The sequence below is a fragment of the Ambystoma mexicanum genome, chromosome 3q (genome assembly GCF_040938575.1).
Source record: "Ambystoma mexicanum isolate Mex_15411 chromosome 3q, UKY_AmexF1_1, whole genome shotgun sequence".
Lineage (NCBI taxonomy): Eukaryota > Metazoa > Chordata > Amphibia > Caudata > Ambystomatidae > Ambystoma > Ambystoma mexicanum.
This window is the reverse complement of record NC_090926.1, coordinates 86191438-86212245: the sequence shown is the minus strand read 5'-3', so window position 1 is coordinate 86212245 and position 20808 is coordinate 86191438. Positions and strand designations below refer to the sequence as shown.

Here is a 20808-nt window from a genome sequence, read left to right as displayed (position 1 = left end):
CAATGCAGTGTTGTTGTTGGGAAAATCAAGGCTGGCTGAAAGCATGACACGTGACTTGTGGGGTGAGAGGGTTGACAGGAATGGAGCGGAAATTTAGCACCTAAAGACACACTGAGGAATGTACTGGGACTTGTAATTCCTTGTCCGATGTCTGGGGGTGAGTAGCAAATACAGTCCTACGGGCATGCTGGGATTTGTAGTCCAAATTCCAATTAGTACACATACAACTACAGGGGCCAGGAGGCAAGGCAACACGTACTAACTACACAGTGGGACATCTGGAGTGCTCTGCTATTCAAAGTTGGCATTCAACAAAACGTGCATAATATGAACGAGTCATCCTTATCTGCAGCAATGCGACAGCTGAAGTAGTAACCAGGTGTAATTTAAGGTTATCAAATGACTCCATATTACGGAGGATACCTTACAGCAGTCTTTTACCATTTACAGTGACCCCGCGACTACAACTTCCAGAATGCGATAAAGAATCGGACAGGACTAGGACATGGTGTCTGCCTTTTTCGTTTCATAAATATATAAGAGTGTGTCTACGTGCGCGAGGCTGTGCTCCACCCATCCTGCTTTTGCAGCTCTCCTGCACTTCCCTCTGGGTTGCTTGCCTACGTGTTTGAGGAGGAAGACGCAGCCCAGGTGCATGGTTTGTGAGGCAGAAGGGGGCTCCCTGCTGGCATCTGCTGCTGTAAACTCTGTGAGTTGGTTGATTGCTGCTTGCTATAGATAGTGGATTGCAAAGAAGTTATGCTGGTTCTGTCAGCGCGGCACGTTGGCTAGAGATACACGGGTACAAGCAAGTGTTTAAGCGTTGGAAGGTGCTCCACATTAGCGTCTGAAGTGAGACAGCAACAACCAGGACTAACAATTCGGTTAGGAAAGCCTATTTCAAGTAAAACTCAAACCATGCTCACTTCACAGGTTCTGTTGACTTTGAGCATGTTGATTGACTGTATTTTGTGTAGAAGCACGTTCACGCGCTGTCATTCTAAATGTTACTTCAATAATCGTTTTCAGTTTCTAGCTCTTGATTAGCAAAAGACACTTGCTTATTTGTGTGGGGCCACCATCGGCATACAATTACCAGAATGCACTTGAAATGTTCGCATGAAAAGCACCTGTGCTAAAATCATGGTGAGCTAAATCACAATTTCCATCCATAGAACTCTTTGCTGGCCAGGGAGGGGCACCAAGCTTGCATTCCCTCTGGGCCTCTTGGCCAAGCGGGAATAAGGGGTATGTCGGAGGAGGAGAGACTTCCAGTGGCCATGCAAGGCGAGGATGTACAGATAGGTACGTAAGCAGGACACATTCATGGTGCCTGGCCCAGTGGGCATTGTCATCGAGATCTCCCCGTTTATTCTTAAGCGAGCAGCTGGAAGTACCCAATGGGGACCGCTGGTCACTGCCAGGGCATTGTCGGGAGAGCAGTTTCCATGACCATGCATGCATGGGATCTAGGGGTGTCCTGTACACTAGATGCTGGACTCAGCCATCCTGTATAATTTCTACAGGAAGGTGATTAGAATTGTGGAAATGGCAACACAAAACCAGGCATTTTAGAGGAGGAGAGCCAGGGACGTCATTTCACCAAAATGCCAGGGGTAGTGGAAGTGACATCACACGACCCTTGGCCCCCTGATGACACCACAGGAAGTGATATCGTGGGTAGCGATGGAACACGACATTTCACCCATTGACAAAACAGGAAGTGGCATCACATAGCATTGTACACTACGAAAAATATAGTTACGATCTCACTATGTGATGTACATTTCACACAAGAATGGAAGAATGGATTGCCATATGTATCATTAAGATCAGTGTGTATAGGCCCATATTACCAAATTACTGTGAATGCAAGCAGGCGTCCATGACCAAATGATAATGATGTTATTATATAGCACTTACGCTTAGTGCTTTATATAGAATATACATCCAATATCACCCAACCTGTGTTGGTACTCATTTATCGACCTCAGAAGGATGAAAGGCTGAGTGAGGTGTTTAAGAACAGATTAAATCAGTGACTCGCCCCCTGAAGTGTGCCTGAAATAAACATTTGAGCCTAGCAATTATTGCATAGAATTCCAGAAAGACACATTATTTGGTTTTTTTTGTTTTTTTTTGTTTTTTTTTTTTTTAAATTTAGGGTCAGTGCTGAAAGTGTTCGACTTGTCTCACTCCTGTTCTTATTTATTTTTTTTTTTAAGGGGCCTGAACAAGAAATCCAGGCACCCCAGAAGTAAAGAGCCAGAGCCCAGGAGCTTGCATTACAAAAAAAAGTCTTTTAAAAATATGAAACATTTTTTTTTAGAGGTCGCAAGGGAGATCTCAGAGGTCGCAGCTGCGACCTCTGGCGACCCCTAAATGACGTCCCTGAGGAGAGCTCCTCTTCTACGTCACCTGTAAGGTGCAGGAAATAGTTTAGAAATTTCCAGTGCCTCTAGACAAATGTTTACTGGTGATTTTCTGAAAGGATGTTATGGAGGAAGGATACAAAAAGGAAAGCAGGAATGCTTCATCTCCCTTCTCAGACTAGCCTCTTTGACCTTGTTTTCCAAGGAATCCTTGTCCTCTTTGGACGCTAATCAAAAGTGGAAGTATTTGGATAAAGAGGCAGTTGCGATTGCTCTTATGCAGGTGGCGCACTACATGTGGCTCTTAGATCCTGCTCTCCCCCCCCCCCTCCATACCGCATCAGTTTAAATGAACCATGAAAGCAGGGTTGCCACTACGGCCGGAGGTAAAGGAAGAAATCCCTCAGGGAATGCAGAGACCCTGAGAAGGTTTCCTTTCCTGGATTCATGACCAAGCTTTATCCTCTGGTGGAGAAGACCAGCGTGCATCAGACTTTGTAAGTGGACGCTATCCAGCCTAGTCTGGCTAGCAGTGCATACATGCTTTACAAAGAATCCACCCGGGAGAGCACAGACAAAAAAATGTGGATGGAGCCATGAAGAGGGAATACGGGGAAGGCCACCTTGCTCTCTATGTCGTTACCTAATCCTCCTGTGCCGTGAAGACTGCTAGGAGGATAAAAGTAGGTATGCACATCTCAGCATGAGCATCACTCTGCCAGCCCCACTCACCCTCCTCCCCCCCCATCCCCCCACCTCCTTTTGTGTCTTTAACTGAATTTGAGTTCTAAGGTCTTAATCTCAAACCTTGGCTATGATCATGCCAAAGCCTCTGTCACTATATCATAGGTGGGCACAGGCTTATACACATTAAAGACTAGCAAAGTCCCCCAATAAAGCTACAGTCCCGAGCAGTCTCTTTTGAAGGCAACATGCTATCTGGGAACACCCTAGAAGAAAACGTTCTCTGTATTGTTTAAGGCAGATAAACCTGTTCAGAAACAAGAGATGCATGGTCCAAACCTTATTATCCTGCCAAAAGACGTTATGAAACTGTGAGGCAAGTCACAAGTCCACAATACAAAGATATGAGGGGAAACAAAAAAGCTTTATTACAACACAGACTAGGCCGGGGAATTATCAGAAAGACATTCAAAATGGTGACACAACATGGCTGTTTTTATAGCAAATAACAGGGAAAATGATATTTGGTTGGTTGTTTTAGGAGGGGTATGTGTGGAGTGAGTGATTGTGTATGTTTCAACAAATCCCTTCATGAGATCTCACAGTTTGACAACAACATAACTTGCATCCGCTTCACAACGACCTTATCGGTTGGCACCATCTTACCATTCCCATCATTATGAACTGTTCATTGCCAGTTCAACTTTGCAACTCCTCATTGTAAACATGACTTGCTTCTCCTCCCTTTCTCATGATTCCATTTGCCATGCCTCCGAACTTATGATCTGGGGCCTTAGTTGCTTGCCACCTTCATTCTCTTAGAATTATATTAACATATGTATGTAACTTGCAGTATTATAAACCTACTCTTCACTAATATTGTATATGTGCTGGGAGGTTTGTTCACAGATTTTCATAAAAATCTTTGGTACCTGATTAATTCTGATGTGCAATGATGTTTTGTAGGACTTCTTCCTTGGCAATATGAGCTCTTTCAGTGAGATTCTTCCTACAGAGGGCAGAGTTGCTGTTAAATCATTCGGTATTGCCAGGCGTACTCTTCACTGCGCATTCTTCGGTTCGTACTAGCTTGTGGCCTTCAATATAATACGTTTGGATGTATTGACTAGGAACATAAATTATGTCTTTTGACCACTGACGTGGGAACTCAGCCAAGCTGGTGTGTATTGACCAATCCGTGTCGAGTGTTTGGGCTTTAGCTCTGGGATCTGATATTTCTTTGTAACTTTGTTGTTGACCTATCTACTGCAATTCAGGCCTGGGAACGAGTTTGCCCCCCCCTTTGCCTTACTGAATCACTGTGCAGCATTCAGTCTTGCTATGGGAAGTTGCAGCTTGTGTGCTCCTTCTTTTTAAAGGCCTGGCTGATATTCTCCGCTTAGCAGGTGAGGGGTTTCATGCTTCAGAGAAGGCTAACTTGGTATTGGTCTGGAGTCCTACATATGTTATTTATTCGATTAGTGTAAAAGGTCACTGTTATTTGCTATCATTATGAGTGCCCCTAAGGTTTCCCTGGCTACTGTTAAGTGCTATTATACCTGTTATGGATATGTTATTACGTTCAAGCGTAAGGTCTGTGCTTTATGTCTTAATTTCCACTCGGGGACATTGCTTATAAAGCGGCCTACACAGGGAGTTCTATATGTGTGGGGCTGCTTTCTCTATGCTGTGTGCCTTTTGACAGTGACTTTGATGCTTGTATTTTCATGCATGTTTGGGGCTTTGGATGTGCTCCCCAACATTCCCCTGTTTCGTCCCGTAAAGTATGAATTTGTCCATGTACTGGTTATTTTGTTCTTGTTGCCAGTCATAGATAGTTTTGGGCACCCATATCTTGCATACGTTTCTTATATTCCCTCCCCACCTAGCATGATCACATGGGTTACATTCTAAATATTGTGTTTTCCCTATAGCACTTGGGTAATTCTCTGCGTCAGGGGGTAGTGACCAACGGGTGCCATCTGGGCCTATGCAGTGATCTATTGGATACATATTTTTTATTTCTCCTGTCTCTTTGGTTCTGGGTCAGTTTAACAAATTTAGTCTTTCCAACAGGGAGTGACACTACTTATCATTACTGCAAGGAGCTTGGGTTTATTTCTATCAGACACACAAGTTACTATTATTTGGTAAATCCAACAGATTATTATTAAGAGGATAAGGATAGGTTTCAAAACTCGACAGATGTTGGTAAGCCACTGGGGTATCCACTAGGTGAGGATTGACAACCGACTTTCATCTTTAATAATCTCCCCTGCTGCCTCCATGTCCATTTTCAACCTGGCCATTTGATTGCGAGAGTCAATGTGCCATTATCTGCATCATTAGAAGGCAAGTAGGTGGAGTAAGTGATTAGATTCAGCGCCATTCTATTCTGCAGTGCTATAAACCTGAATGCACAAAGATCCTCTCGGATTGCGTTAAGACCATTTTCTGTGGCATTCTAAAGTTTCATTGATATGATATGGCATTTGTAACGCGCCTATACACAAGTGTTTCAAGGCGCGACGAGGCGGGGGGGGGGCCAAGGGGAGAACAGACAACAATCCTACTAGGCCAGGTGTCATTCAGATTGTGCAAGGGTAGGGGACTGGGAAAAGTGCAAGGGGAACTGGAGAGGGGAAGTGCAGTACATGGTTAGTAAAATACAAGATTAATAATAGGGCCAGCTGGTGGCAAGTGCAAGGTAAGTGCCGGGAGAAGGGGCTGTAGGATACAGAGACAGTCCCGTAGTGCAGGTAGGCAGTGCAGGGAAGAGTGGCAGGGCCAACGACCGAGATCGATGAGTGGCCAGTTCCAGGTTCAGTGATTTTAGCAGGGGAGAGAGGGAGAGAAGGCAGAGGCAAAGAGGAAGGTTTTGAGGTGCTTCCGGAACCGGAGATGGTTCGCCTCAAGTTTCAGGGAGGCAGGAAGGCTGTTCCAGAGGGAGGCCCCTGCTGCGGAGAAAGATCTACCCCCAGCTCGTTGCTTGGAGAAGCGGCTGACCCTGAGGTAGTTGGAGGTGGATGAGCGAAGAGCTCGAGAAGGAAGATATTTAGGAAGAGAGAGTTGAAGGTATTTTGGCCCAAGGCCCTAGAAGGCCTTGTGGACAATGCAGAGGGTTTTGAATTAAATCCTCACGGCCACTGGGAGCCAGTGTAGCGATTTCAGTCCTGGAGAGATACAGTCCCTGGGCTTGAGGCCAAGGACAAGTCTCGCAGTCCTGTTCTGTATGAGTTGCAAAGGGCGGCGAGTAGAGGCAGGAAGATTTAGATAGAGGCTGTTACAGTAGTCCAGCTTCGAGAGAACCAGGGCTCTGGAGACAGTGAGCTTCTGGGGGAAGGAGAGGAAAGGAAGGATACCTCTGAGGAGGTGTAGCTGGTAGTGTGACTTCTTAGAGACGTCAGATATGTGAGGAGAGAAAGCGAGTGTGGAGTCGAAGATGACCCCGAGGTTTTTTGCCTTGCAGGAAGAGGGCCAAGGGAGGGCGGCCAGAGAGATGCAGAGAAGGAGGGAGTGGGTGTGCCGATAAGTAGAATCTCAGTCTTACTGGCATTAAGGCAGAGGTCGTTGGCGGCACACCATTCCTGGATAGCAGAAAGACAGTCGGCGATGAGGGAAGGGGAAGAGGAGGCCGAGGGTAGCCTCATTAAGTTCCAGCAGATGATTTGGATCCACTTCACATTTGTAGCAGTTTGTATTGCAGGAGCTAATAGTGAGGTAAAGAATACCTCAGTTCTTCAGAAAAGTCTGTACTGTGCGAGCATTTTCTCCAGGGCCACGTCTGCTTCCTTTTGAAAAGTAATATTTGACCTTCTCCTTCTTCTCGCTCTTTGTGAGTTTTGTTTGTCCCACAACTGTTGGGGGCAACCCAGGGGATTGGGACTGTCCTTTGGGCAAGTTTACATCACTTTCCGGCATCACCACTACATTGGCATGAATGCTTACTTATTTGGATTTATAAAGCGCCCGGAGGTGTCATGGCGCTGTTACAGAATATTCACTTAACAAGTTAGGCCAGACATTACAGAGGCGGTAATACAAACTCAATGACAGTGTTGAAGGGCAGTTCTGAGGTTACAGAGGAACAGTGTTAGAAACAGTATGGTAGCCATTCTAGTTGAAAAACTGTTTTTAGCACCTTTCTAAACACTGTGGGGGATTCTTCATTTCTTAAGCTGAGCGGGAGGGCGTTCCAAGCTTTTGGGGCTAGTACTTCAAAGCTGGTGCCGCCAGCTTTGGCTCTGTTGAAAGCTCGGACTGAGAGTAGGTGAGAGTATTGATCTCATTTTGGTCTGTGGGCTGGAGCCTGGTGTATTCCTTCTACCAGGTTGGCTGGGGCGGTCTGAAAGAGGCATCTATGTGATCGTGAGGGCCTTGAATGTTATGCGTTCTTTGATCGGGAGCCAGTGGTCATCTTTTCTCGCCTGGGAAATGTGTTCTCGCCTAGGGATACTGAGGGCGGCTTTAAGGACGTTATTTTGCGCAGTTTGCAGTCTGTTAATGTTATTGGTGGAAGTGCCTAGGAGTAGGATGTTACAGTAGTCCAACTTTGCACCAATGGTGGCTCTAGCGATGTTAAATCTAATGAACAAAGTCCACTCCATGAGGGCGGTAGATGGAAGTACGCCTTTGTGCCAAATTGCTACAGCAATTCCATGATGGTGGCGGTTCCCTCATTTAGTGCTGGCATTACGTATCTTTGGTTATAGTTATTATTCGATCCAACTGGCACACTTCCTTTGCCCCTGAAACAAAACTAAGATGGAGTGAGTTTCTGTACTTGTACAGGCTGTTCATGCTGATGTAGACTGTCACTTTGTTCACCTGCAATGCCCATACATTTCTACAGCTGTCATCAGTTTTCATTATTTCTTCTGTAAATTCCATTAATCCCTCTATTAAATACTGCATACCCCTTCACCCTTTTCTTCCAAAATGTCGCTCCTTCTCTGAACATTTGTGGTTTTTTAGGACACTGTGCTTCTTCGTATTTCCCCATTCCTGCACATTCATTTTTTGATTTTTTTTTTTTTTTTTCCTTTTCGATTTCGTACACTGTCCCTGAAATAGCCCTTGTATTCTGCAAATTATTAAATGTGCCAAGCGCTGTGCCTCTAAAGTTGGCCCTTCGTTAGATAAGAACAGTCTGGGAGTGCCAACCTTGTGTGGGAGAAGCCCACATATGTAACATGTCTCATCTACCTGTGCCCTACTAATGGTTTTCTTTAGATCATACCACACATTTGTACCATCTGAATGATGTTCGTCTAGCACATCGTTATTTACTCCTGCATTCCTTTATGCTTTGGTCTGGTCACAAGGTTATCTATATTTGCTACTTTCATTTCATTATACCTATTACTTCTAATACCTAATCTCAGTAATTCCATTAGTGCAAAAAAGAGAAAAATAAACATCCCTATAAACACATTCTTGACATTTCTACGATTATTCACTTTGGCTTCTTGAATACTGACTGCTGCACTTGCCATGCTGAGCCCAAAAGGTCTCATTCTCCTATTGTACTAGTCTTTGTAAAATGAATGTTGGTTTGAGTCCCAATGTCTGCTGTGTGTATTTTTTATTTTTTTGGCAGATTGGTTAGATGCATCCAGGTGCTGTGATTCTTTATCTTTGCTGCAGTTGGTGCGGATCTTTCCATTTCATATGGTCCGGTGAACTTTGGTTGATTCCAACGTTGTGTATGCTGTCTGGCGTAGAATCTGTTGCTGGGTTGTAGCTGAAGAAGTTCTTCTGTTGCTTTGTCTTGTTGGTTTGTTGGGGCCTGATGGTGCACTTTGATGTCTATCTGGGAAGATATAAATTTTGCACAGGTTGACATATTTCTGGAATTTATATTAAACTCCTCCCCCAACAAATCTGCACTTCTGTGTGCATCCGACACTGTTCGTGTGGGTGCAGCCGGGGCATGCATCCTCCTTCCCGTCACCACCTCATGGGGTGACGGGTTGATGGGTGGTGGTCCTTGCTTGGCTGGGTGTGCAGACTGAACAGAACTAAAAGCAGGCAATACTGCCAGCTCCTAATAAGTCTGTTGCAAATCGTGGCTTATTTATTTTGAGCAAGCAATTGAACCACTCCATAACCCTATTTGTCTCCAGTGGTAGGCTGTACACAGTTTGTGTCCCCTACAACCTGGTGACCTCATTAAAAAACTCCTTTACAAAGTGGGGCCCATTGTCAGACCTAGCTGCTTGCAAATACCCCATCTGAGGAACACCTCCATTGCAAGGAATTTAGATGCAGATCTGGGATCTGCATTCATACAGGGTCCTGCCTCTATCCATCCGGAGTATGCACACACTACTACTAGTGCATACCTGTATGTGCTGCATCTGTTCACCAATATATTCACCAATATATTCACCATGGAGCTCTCCGAATGGGCCCTGCAGGGCGGAGTAATGTTGCCTTTAGTGTCTTAAGTGTGTGTCCAGGATGAAACTTGTGGCGTGTGGTGCAGTTTTCCATGTCGACTTGTTTGGCCAGATTAGGCACAAACCAGTCTTCACTGATGTCAGCAGCAATGTGCTGATTTAGTGCATGAGTACGAAAGGGAAGCTGTTCCAAGGCAATGTTTAATAACTCTATGGGCATTACTACTGTACCTGTGCTTCCTTGTCTAAATACCTGTCAGTGGAGGACAGGGCACATTCCCTTTTTACCCATAATGCCTTTTCTTCTGATGGGGCTCTTTCTTGAAACTCAATATGATCTTTTGATGAGGCCCTGTAAACCTCTGGTAGTCGCTCTTGTTGTACTGCTGCAACAGGCACATGACTTTCCTCTGGAAAGGGCATATAAACTGCCTGTCTGGCAGCTACGTCTGCAGGCACGTTTTCATGTGAAATCGCACTTATCCCTTTGGAATGTGCTGTGTACTTAACGATGCATAAGATGCTTCTGGAATCTTTCTAAAAAGATTTCGTGTTGGATTGGTGACCCATCTGCCCTTCTGTAACCTCTTTTCTTCCACCTTGAGAATTCTGAGTGCACTGTATATGTCATGTAAGCCACATCGGTAGAGATGGTTGAAATCATCGTATGCTGATGCTTCTGAGTGCTACACATTTTGCTGCTTGTGCAGAATAGCGTGAATGTAATCTTTGCTGCATCACTATTTGAAACTCTTGTTCTTGGTCCTTCACATATCTTATTACTGCTGCTCCTGTGTGTCTTCGGCTACTCTCTTGATCTATACTTGATAACCCATCTACATGGAGCACTTCCCCTGTCTTAAAGGGGTCCTCACTCACCAGGCTGTATTCATCCAGTTCTCCTTCGCATATTGCACAGTCATGAACCTCATCCTGTGGCCCCACTGGTTTGGCTATGAATGTTGCTCGATTGGCAATGTGGCATCTCACTGCAGTGATTGCTGGGTTGGTCAGAATTACTTCATACCTGCTTGCTCTCTCGGTGTTGGGTGTTGATTTGTTTCGCTTCAAGATAGAAAATACTGTGTGCACAATGTATAAAGTGAATGGACATCCCATTATTATGGTCCAGACATTTGTACAGCAAATGCTGCAGCAGATAATGCTTGTTTTGCATGGGAGTGGCCCTGCATTTATTTATTTCATTTGTTGATAGTGCCCAGATCTGCAAGCATCAAAGTGCTAAGTTACAGTAGTTACAAAAACAAGTAGCGTAAACACATGGGAGGGTAACAGTTAGATTCAAGCACTCGGTTACAGAGCAGTGCAGGTGCTGATAATTCAACATGTACAGTAGGGTCAGAATTGGGGATATTTATTGAATATGACAGTTTTGATTTTCTTTACGGAAGATCAGGTAGGAATGCTCTTTTTGTATGGATGTTGGAAGAGCATTCCATAAGGTAGGAGGTAAGATTGGGAACTGGTTCCTACAGCTCTGACTGGTGAATCTGGGCGTCATGAGGGAGGTGGATGTGGAAGATCGTTGGTAACGAGGAAGTGCTTTTTTGGATACTGGGCATTACTGGGTCTAAAAGACCACTTTAGTATGCCAATGGCTTGTGTTTCTGTGATGATCCCTGTGCAAGTACTGCTGTCATGACCTGTCCCTTTCTAGTGTGTTTGTTGTAGTCTTCCGTTGCTAGTATTGGTGCACTGCTGATAACTATTTTGCGATCCTCAAAACCGTCTACCATCTCTACTGTCCATTCCAGAGCACCTTTCATCTTCTGTGCGTCCTTGAGCGCCTGCGATAGGGGCCTGTCATTTGTCGAATAATAAAATGGCCATGTTCTGCAATAATTACACAGGCCTAGCAATTGTTGCATCTCTCTGGTTGCAGTGTTTCTCTCACTGCTGTGGCTCTGGCGGGGATTATCCTTCTAACTTCTGAGGAAATTATCTGTCCTAAATATACCACCTCCTTCTGACATTACTATAATTTATCTTTGCCCACCTTTACCCTTTGTCTGCAAGGATTGTCAGGAGTTGCATTGTCTTTTCTACACTGTTCTTCTGTGGTGCTGCACACTAATAAGTCATTATGTACTGTAGCACTGTAAGAGGATTCAATCCAGCACTACAGCTAAGTCAATGCCTAGTCTGGGATATTGAATGGAAACCCTTATTGATATATCTTTATGTCCAGTTCATGAGTTCTGGATGACTACCCCTATATAACACCCCTCTCTTGGAACCCCCCTGACCCCACTGAGCCAAGAAGTAGTTCTGTTTTGCAAGTTTAAACGGTTTATTTGAGAATGTAAACAATATATATATATATGTATATATATATCACACTTTATAATAAATTAATATCACACTTCATAACATGAGCAGTTAACAACAATGGGTAATGTTCTACTAATAAACTGATTTGATTACCCAGGAGTAGTATAAAGGATGAGGTAGCACGCTTGGGAATAGGAACAGAATAATAAGGTGGTAGAGAATGCTTTATCTAGTTTCAAATGGATGCAATGTTGAATGAAAATGCAATACAGAAAATACTCAATATGATTTCAACAAAACAATGTAATCACTTTTCTCTGGCAATCCACTCCCCCGCCCCCCCTTATGCAATGTAAGGAAATGAAGAGGAGAGCACAGAGATTCTAAGCTTTCAGAGGAAAGTTAAACCAAGTTCCTAGCCCAAACGGTTCCAGAGATACAGACGATTAAATAAAGGTAGTTTTTCGGATTTGAAATTTTAAAAGTTCAAAGCGACAGGTTACAGCTTGCAGCTAGAAAATGACAGGTGACAGTTCTACTTAGGTTAAATAGATTGAATTATATTATATTAAACTAAGGGATATGTTCTGAGTTTTGCTGAGTACTCACAAGAGATTTTGGACAGGAAGGCGACTTTGTCACGGATCCGGTCACTGCGCACAGCACTTCACAGCGATCTGGTCTCCAGTTCCGAGTACAGCTCTGCTTTCTGGGTCACCAGCACTGCTCCTGGATCTTGGGTTCTGCTGGTCCGGTCTGCACAGCTCCTGGTCCCGCTTTCTCCGGACACATTGCTGATCTGCACGGTTCCTGGACACTGCTACCGGTCCCGGCAATGTTCTAGGCAGGGAATTCAAACCGCTTGGCCTGCTGTTGATAGTCTGCAAATGATTTTTGGGCCTGCTGACAAATACTTTTGCTTGCAGTGGGCCTTCTTGGTTCAAAGTTCTGTAGTCTCTGTTTAGCTTGGAAGTCTAAGTGTAGGATCTCTGGATGTGAAGTCGTCGGTCAGCATGCTCCGCAGCAAATGGAATTGAATGTCCCTACCTGTGCCAGCAGTCTCTTTTTATGTGTTTTGAAAGTGGGTGGAGAGGCTAGCTTTCTAGGCCCAACCCCTTCAGAGTTCTGATAGGTTGGAGAATTCTTTGCGTTCTCACTGGAGAACAGGATTGTGTGTCAGAATGATGTCATTTAATGGCTTGCAGAAAGGACACTCCCCTGTCAAATTACACACACATCTATATTTGACCTAAAGACATATTTCATAGATACACATTTGTTTAAAATGACATGCACCCATCACATATCACATGAGGTATACTCTGTTCAAACTCTGCTCTTCCTGGGGGCTTGCATTCAGAAATGGCAACATTTTGTGCTTTTTAGTGGGTTTTGCAACATCGGATTCTTCTCCAGATTTATACAGATGTACACCCCCCTCCCACACATATCTCAGTAACTTTCCAGGTCGCTAGCTTAAACACAGAGTATGTGGTGTAAATAATAAGCAGGGTTTTGCCCCAGAACATCACACAAATTCCCAACGCGTCTTAAAACGTGCACAGAAAAATCACAAGAATTATGGTATCATTTAAATTATTTTGACAAGTCCGCACTGTGAGTTATACATCTTTCTTAGAATCATATTCTGGCCAACAGGGGTGTGTCTTTTCAGGTCACATGGTATAGAAACCAGTTTATCCAGTTTCTGCCAAGCTCAGAGACCCTGCCCCTCCCAGCTTCTGCCAAGAGGAAGCTGTTTTACGGTCCCCCCAATAAACCATCTGCCTGAGTCAAGGAAGGGCTTTGTTCAAAAGGAAGCCATTTACGACCACCCTAATAAACCATCTGCCTGGGCCCTTTCTTTAGTTTCTTGCAATCCCCTGGTAATTCAATCAGAGAGTGTGTGACCTTCTTTTGGCAGGAGCAACAGAATGCAGCCAGGCCTGGGAATGCATTTGTTGGGCAAGCCCCCACTCCTGTCGGGGGTAGCTGTCTGGCAGAATTTCAGTGTCCTTAAACCAGGTTTCAGGTAAAATGTCACTTTTTGTTCCCCAGTTTAAGTCAAGACAATTTTTACATAAGCAGCTACAATGCTGATTCTAAGTTCAAAACTATGACATTTTAACAGTTACAAACTATGTGACACTCAAAAGTAGGTCACTCAGTTAATTTAAACATTTTCGATTTTTGGTAGTTTTAAATCCAGTTTCAGTTAGGCTGCTGCAGACCTGCAGAGCTCAGCCAGTCTTGTTATGAACATTGTTTTGGGGCTCTTCAACTTACCAGATTTAGTATGCACACATACTTCATTCTGCCAGATGTCCGCTGGTGTTCAGTGAGATTTTTGGATGTGTTGCAATGTTTGAAAATAGGCTTTTTGAGCTGGCATTCAGAGAAACAAAAGGTGATTTTAAAGTGCGGTTTTTCCTTTGGCACACATTTCACTCATGGCACCCCGGCCCATCCTTCTCGCATTGGTGGGTGGCAAGTTAGGCAACCATTTTAGTGTGCACAAACTGTGTGGTTCTCCTGGATTTTGGCGCACATGTGGGCTTTTTGGCCATCTTGGATTTTCTAAGCCCACAGCACCAAATGTTGCAGCATGATAGCTCAAACGTGGGTCAGGACACCCAACAGCACTGTGCTGGTCATGTGGATGTTCCCTAGGTCCATTGAATGACCCTGTTGTAAACACCAAGGGATTCCGAGTACCTTGGGCAAACAAGTGTGCTGGAATCTCTTTACGTGAATCTGGTATTGAGAGTTTGGATATAGTAGTATTGTGAAGCATGCATTTTTGAGATCAATCACAGAAAAGAAGATTGCAGGTATTTTACACGGTATTGATGCATTGGTTTGCTGCTGTTCAGAGGGAAAAGATCCTGAATAAATCTCCATGAGATCCCTTTGGCTTCTTCGGGTGGTATATGGCCATGTTGCATGGTGAGTCTGAAGTCTATAATGCCTTGATCAAGTAATGCTTTGATAGTGTCATAAATTCCCTCATCTGCTTCTTTGAACAATGGATATTGTTTTACTCTAGGAGTAAGGTGTCCTGATTTAAGTTTGATTTTAACTACCCCAATGGAGGTCAGTCGTCCTACGTCATGTGGGTTGCTTGTCCATAGTAGACTAGACACTTGTGCTAGGTCTTCTTGCAGCTGTGAGGCTGCTGTTGTGGCTGTCCGTATTGTCTGTGGTCCTTCCCTCTGCTGCACTACCATATGGCACGGTATGCTAGTTTCGAATACTATTTCTCCATCGTGTTCAATAACTGTTCATCTGTAATGTGTCTTAATGTCAGTGTGGGGTCTATGCATAATACTGTTCTCCACTCCATCCCTTTCTCATCAGTGATTGTTATGACTGTCTTTTCTCATGATCACGGCCTCAATGTGTAATGTAAAAATGGTTCCTGCGGCTTCCTCGTGTGGAACTGCTGGTCTGAATAGAACTTCTGCTGGTAGTTGAAATATCACATCTTGTAACCAGCCAATCCAAATGGTCACGCCATATGTAAATTGGGTCTCGTGCAAGGGTAATGCTCAAATTGTGTTGGTGCTGCAGAAGCGCTTGTATTACTGTGGCTATTCTGTTGTAATGCATGCTAAATGATATGGTCATATCCAAATTCTGAAGGAGAGCCCTACTCTGTAAATTAACTGGTGTCTCTGTGCAGTAAAGTAGTGGTGTGATTATCTCTTGAGTTCTTATAGTGAGGGGTAATTCCTCTGTGAAAGGAACCCTCACAATTGGCCCAGAGAATCCCTGCATGTCAATACTGTTTGTCAATGGAAACTGCCTTCCCTTATGCAAGATCTGGTGGCTCAGGTGTCTACCATAAATGTGAACATTCGGTCCATTCTCCTCCCTCCCTTCTGCATCTGGAGGTACTTGAAGAGCCGGGCACATGCTTTGCTTTTCCCAAAAGTGCACAGATGTCTATGTATGTCATGTCTATGTATCCCAAATATTTGGTGTACCCGTGGTGAGAAGTAGCAGACTCGGGCACAAAGTAAACTGGTACAAAGGAAGTAGTACTGCTACTAGAAAGGTTCATTCTGATTGTTTGTCATTGAATAAAGCATGACATTTGTAATATCAAGGAACCTTAACTGTATTTACTAATGGAAAATATCTTCAAAAAGATTAACCCAAAGAAGGAAAACCCACATATACTCCAGGGAATGTGAAAACAAATGACTTGTATTGAAAACACATGCTTACAAATATGTACAAAACATTTTTTCATTGATTACAAACAAAAACAGATCATAATGTTTACGAAAAAAACAATGCAGCTTGAACATAGTGTTGTAGATATAGACATGTAACAAAAAAAAAGCAAGAGAAAAGCGAAAAAGTGTTTGGCATATACAAGAAATATAGTACATATCTATATTAATCAACAACTTGTATTCTTTAGAAATATTTTAGTGAAAAAAAAATTCCTGGGTCGTTCCAGTAATCAATTGGGTGGGTTCTATCTGATTCCCAATGAACCGATGTGTGTTCTGGTAATTTCTGTTGGGACAAAGTGAACCAAACTGGTTATATGCCCCAATTAGTTACGTGCCAACGTCGCAGGGGGTATATTGGTGGGAATACCACACCGAAGTGTAACAGTCAACATGTAGTATTGCCTCGCTGAAGTGAGTTGGTTCATAAGTCCCCCTTGCTTGAAAAATGACGTTTCGGCGGCCATGGCGTCCATCTTGTAACCAAATTAGAGGGACGGGGAAGCCACCTTCTTCAGGGCGATTGAGTGACCCCTGTAGTGGAGAGACCAAGAGAAACGAGAGTCAATTTATTCTCTTGGTACAGTGGTGTTTCCCTGCTGGACTTTATAGGGTATATTAGTAAAAAGGGGGAGAATGAATCGGAACCTGAAGGGAAATAATTGCCTATAGATGAATGCTCAAAAAGTAAAAAGAGGGGATCCAAGATGGCCGTCGGGGCAGGGAGACGCGGCTGAGTCTCGCTCCTGCCGGGACGCACAGAAGCACCTCACTTAGCACCGATCCGAGGATAAAAAGCACCCCCAGCTGCGGCTGACCACCCCCCGGGACACACCGTGGAGGCGGGGGAGAGAATCGCAGCAGGGGGAGAGCTCGAATAGAGGCTGCACCACATCGAGGAGCCACCATTCCCCCACCGAGCACGCAGCGCGCCTTGAGCGTATAGCGAGAGGGAGAGGCCGGGACAGGGACCTGTCTGCGGACTGCGGGCGGAATACCCAGGCACAACGACACTCACCCGCCGGGAAGGTGATCCAGCGGCAAAGAAAAGAAACCCGCCCGAAGCGAAGGAGCCGCGGGCGAACCGGGCCTGGCCCGCCCCTCCCCCCTCCTGGCAAGAGCACTCTGCGCCGGAGTAGTACCAACGACAGGAGCGGAGGATCAGGAGGCCATACCCCGACTACGCAACGTCTAGGGACCCGGACCCGCGGAACAAAACACATGGAGGAACCGTACGGCCCAAGGACTGACAACCCACAGCGACGAGCTGGGTAATACAATAGGAGAGAGGGGCCCCCCCCCACCCGCACAGAGGCACCCCCACAAGGCCAAGACTGATACTGAGCGGTCAAGGGGCATATCCCCATATACCTCAGCCGTTGGCAGATGGACAGGGAAACCACAGGCACAGGGTCAAGGACTCTTCCTATAGCCCCCCCCCGACTGCGGTGGGGGCAACGAGGCACGCGGTACCCGGAGGGTGAAAGGCAAATAAGAAAGAAGGCAATTTTCGCGGGGCACACTTTCAACCAAGCACACCCCGCCACATCAGGAAGACAACGGAGGAACACCCAAGGCACAATCAAGCAAAATCAAGCTGCCTAGGAACAATTAATCCCAGCGAGCACCGCACATAGCAAGGGCAATGCCCAAAGCAAAGGGGAAAGTGGCCGCGACGCAACTAAACCAGCAGTCAGCTAAACAAGACCCCAGCATAATCCAAATGTGGGCGTCAGATACCCCCATAGCCACCAGAGGAAGACCGCAGGAAGACCCACTGGTGGACTACATTCCCCCCCCCCCAACGCAAGTAGCCAACCCCCATCAAGGGACGATATGCACGCCTGGTTCGTAGAGCTGCAAGACAAACTCATGTCGACGGTTCAAGACCAGTTTGCCACGATGAGAGCTGACATGAAACAGGCGGTTAAAGACCTAAGGCAAGATGTAGCCAAACTGGTGGAAAGGACGGACACGTTGGATAAAATTGTGCAAAACGTTGACGAAGAATCACAGCAAATTAGCGAAGCCCAGGAACACCTTATGCGAATAACCCACAACTTAGAAATTCAATGCGAGGACCTAGAAAACAGATCACGCAGGTCTAACATCCGCATAAAAAACATGCCTGAGTCCGTCCTGGACAAAGACCTTAAGAATGCGGTACAGGAAGTGTTCAGGGACTTAATCGAAGCACAAGAAGCGGACAACATAGGCATTGACAGGATACACAGAGTAGGCCCGACAAGAACTGGCTCCCCTGGGGAAAGACCTAGAGACGTACTGGCAGCCCTCACATCGTACCCGCAGAAGGAACTTGTACTGAGGAGAGCGAGACAGGTAGACCACATTAGGATGAATGGGGCAGACATACAGCTCTACCAAGACCTGGCATCTGTGACTCTACTAAAAAGAAGGGAAATGGCACCACTAATAAAAGAGCTGATCGCAAAAGAAATGAGGGTCAAATGGACATTCCCTTTTGGCCTGCTATTCGAGTGGGAAGGAAAACAAAGGAGAGTGACATCTTGGGAAGAAGGGTTCCACATCATGGACATACGTACAGAGGAGGAAAGAGACAGGAGCGTCAAAGCTAAAAGGGAACTGCAAATGAGGCCGAGTGGTTGGGAGGTGGTTCGGCAAAAAAGGAAACCAAGTGGGAGGGGGAATGCCAAACCGGCAACAGCGGAAGAGAAGAACACCCATACAGAACGATGACAGGGGACTTCCCCAGACTTCGGAACCGGTAGTGGCACTCTACAAAGGAGATCGGAACAAGTAATTCCCAGCGGCCCGGCTGGGGATCAGGTACAAACACGCAGAAGGTCTGAGGAATATGCGGGGTTTAGGACTCTCCGCAAAAGTTAACCCGAGTCCACAGAGGGCAGGGAGCGATGGGCGCAGCGCCCTAGCATCCATAGGTACCCGGGCCCTCCTTGGGATCAAAGTTGGTTGTTTGTTTATTATGGGGGGGGGGAGTTGGGACGTTGGGGGGGGCGGAGGGAAGGGGGGCCTACTCCGGAAGACAACCGTGATCACAACACTCGGGCTCACATGATACCTGATCAACTGCAATGGGGAAAATCAGAATATTAACGTTAAACATTAGAGGCCTGAACTCCCCTGTGAAGAGGAAGAAAATAGAGAATTTGCTTAAGAGTGAGAAGGCAGACATATTACTCCTCCAGGAAACGCATATAAGAGCACAAGACAGAGGGAAGGTCTCACTCAGAGGGTACAATGTACTGGCACAATCGAACGCCACTGAAAAGAGAGCGGGGGTTCTAATTGCCATGCGGGGGGAAGGGACGCAACACTAATAGATAAGCAGACAGACAGGGAGGGGAGATTGGTGCTCGCCAATGTACGGCTAGAGGGCCTTAAGCTCACCCTGGCATCGATATACGCGCCAAACTCGGGTCAAGACGGATTCTTGCGAGATGCGATGGGAAAATTGGAGGGGTTTGCGAAAGGAGAGATCATACTGGGGGGCGACCTCAGCATGGCATGGCAGCCGCAATTAGATAGAAGCTCAGGGAGACCACTAAACAAAGGGGCCCCATCCAGGCATCTCAAACAAAAAGTGGATCAGTTGGCGTTGTGTGACGCTTGGAGGGAACTGAAGGGTCAAAACAAAGGCTACACATACTATTCACATGTCCATAATACGATGTCCCGAATAGACTACATCTGGGTGTCGGTGGGAATGTTGGGCAAGGTGCAGGGGATGGAACTAGGCCCTATTGCAATCTCGGAACATGCCCCACTTTGGCTGGACATACAGACCGCAGAGAAGGGGGGGGGGGGCTTTGGCGTTGGAGACTCCCACAGGATCTCCTTTTGGACCCGGTGACTAGAGAAGCAATCGGAGACAAGATTGTAGAATACTTCGAACAAAATGACACAGGGGAGGTCCCATTGAGTATGGTGTGGGAGGCGTTCAAAGCAGTTACCCGGGGACACATGATAGCTCTGAAAGCCACCAAGGACAAACAAAGGTATGGATGGGAAAGAGAACTAGAAAATAAACTCACTGATATACGAGAGGAACTACTAATACACCCTACCAAAAGCCTTAAGAAAGCACTGAGAGACACACAAGGGCAACTGGAAATGCTCCGCAATAAAAAGGCAGAGACATCCCTCCTCTACCCTAAGCAGAGATACTTCATCAAAGCAAACAAGGCAGATAGATTCCTAGCGAGACTACTCTCTGCAAAAAATAAATCATTAACAATACTAAACATTAAAGACGCACAAGGCGAACCCCAAACACGCACTAAGGACATAGGGGAGGTATTCAAGACATTCTACCAAAAACTATACACGACCGAACGCCCAGACGAGGGCAACCAAAACAAATTCCTGCAGTCCCACCCTATCCCTAAGATTACGGAAGAACAGAAAATTGCTTTGGAAACTCAAATCACGGAAGAAGAGGTGAAGAAAGCAATAGCAGGACTCCCGCATAACAAGGCACCAGGCCCAGACGGCTTCACAGCCCCCGTCTATAAAAAATATGCAGATATCCTCGCCCCATTCCTAACAAAACTACTAAACACCTTCAAATAAAGCGGAAATGTAACCCCATCCATGAATGAGGCTAAAGTCCTGGTGTTCCAGAAACCGGATAAAGATCCATCCCTCTCGGGTTCTTACCGCCCAATAGCATTGATTAATCTAGACTCCAAAATTTACACAAAGATCCTAGCAGCCAGGCTCTCACCGCTTCTACCCTCCCTAATAAACCCAGATCAATCGGGCTTTATCCCTGGTAGGCAAACCCACAACAACATAAGAAGATTGACACACTTAATA

General features: G+C 45.6%; 1 protein-coding gene across 1 annotated transcript in view; it reads left to right on the top strand.

Moving 5' to 3' along the window:
- The first annotated feature begins 558 nt into the window (after positions 1-558).
- LOC138581798 (protein FAM171B-like) overlaps positions 559-20808 on the top strand; it is a 105395-nt gene continuing 85145 nt past the window's right edge. Inside the window, exon 1 of the mRNA XM_069652816.1 lies at positions 559-709. The gene's annotated coding sequence lies outside the window, so the exon portion shown is untranslated. The remainder of the gene's footprint in view (positions 710-20808) is intronic.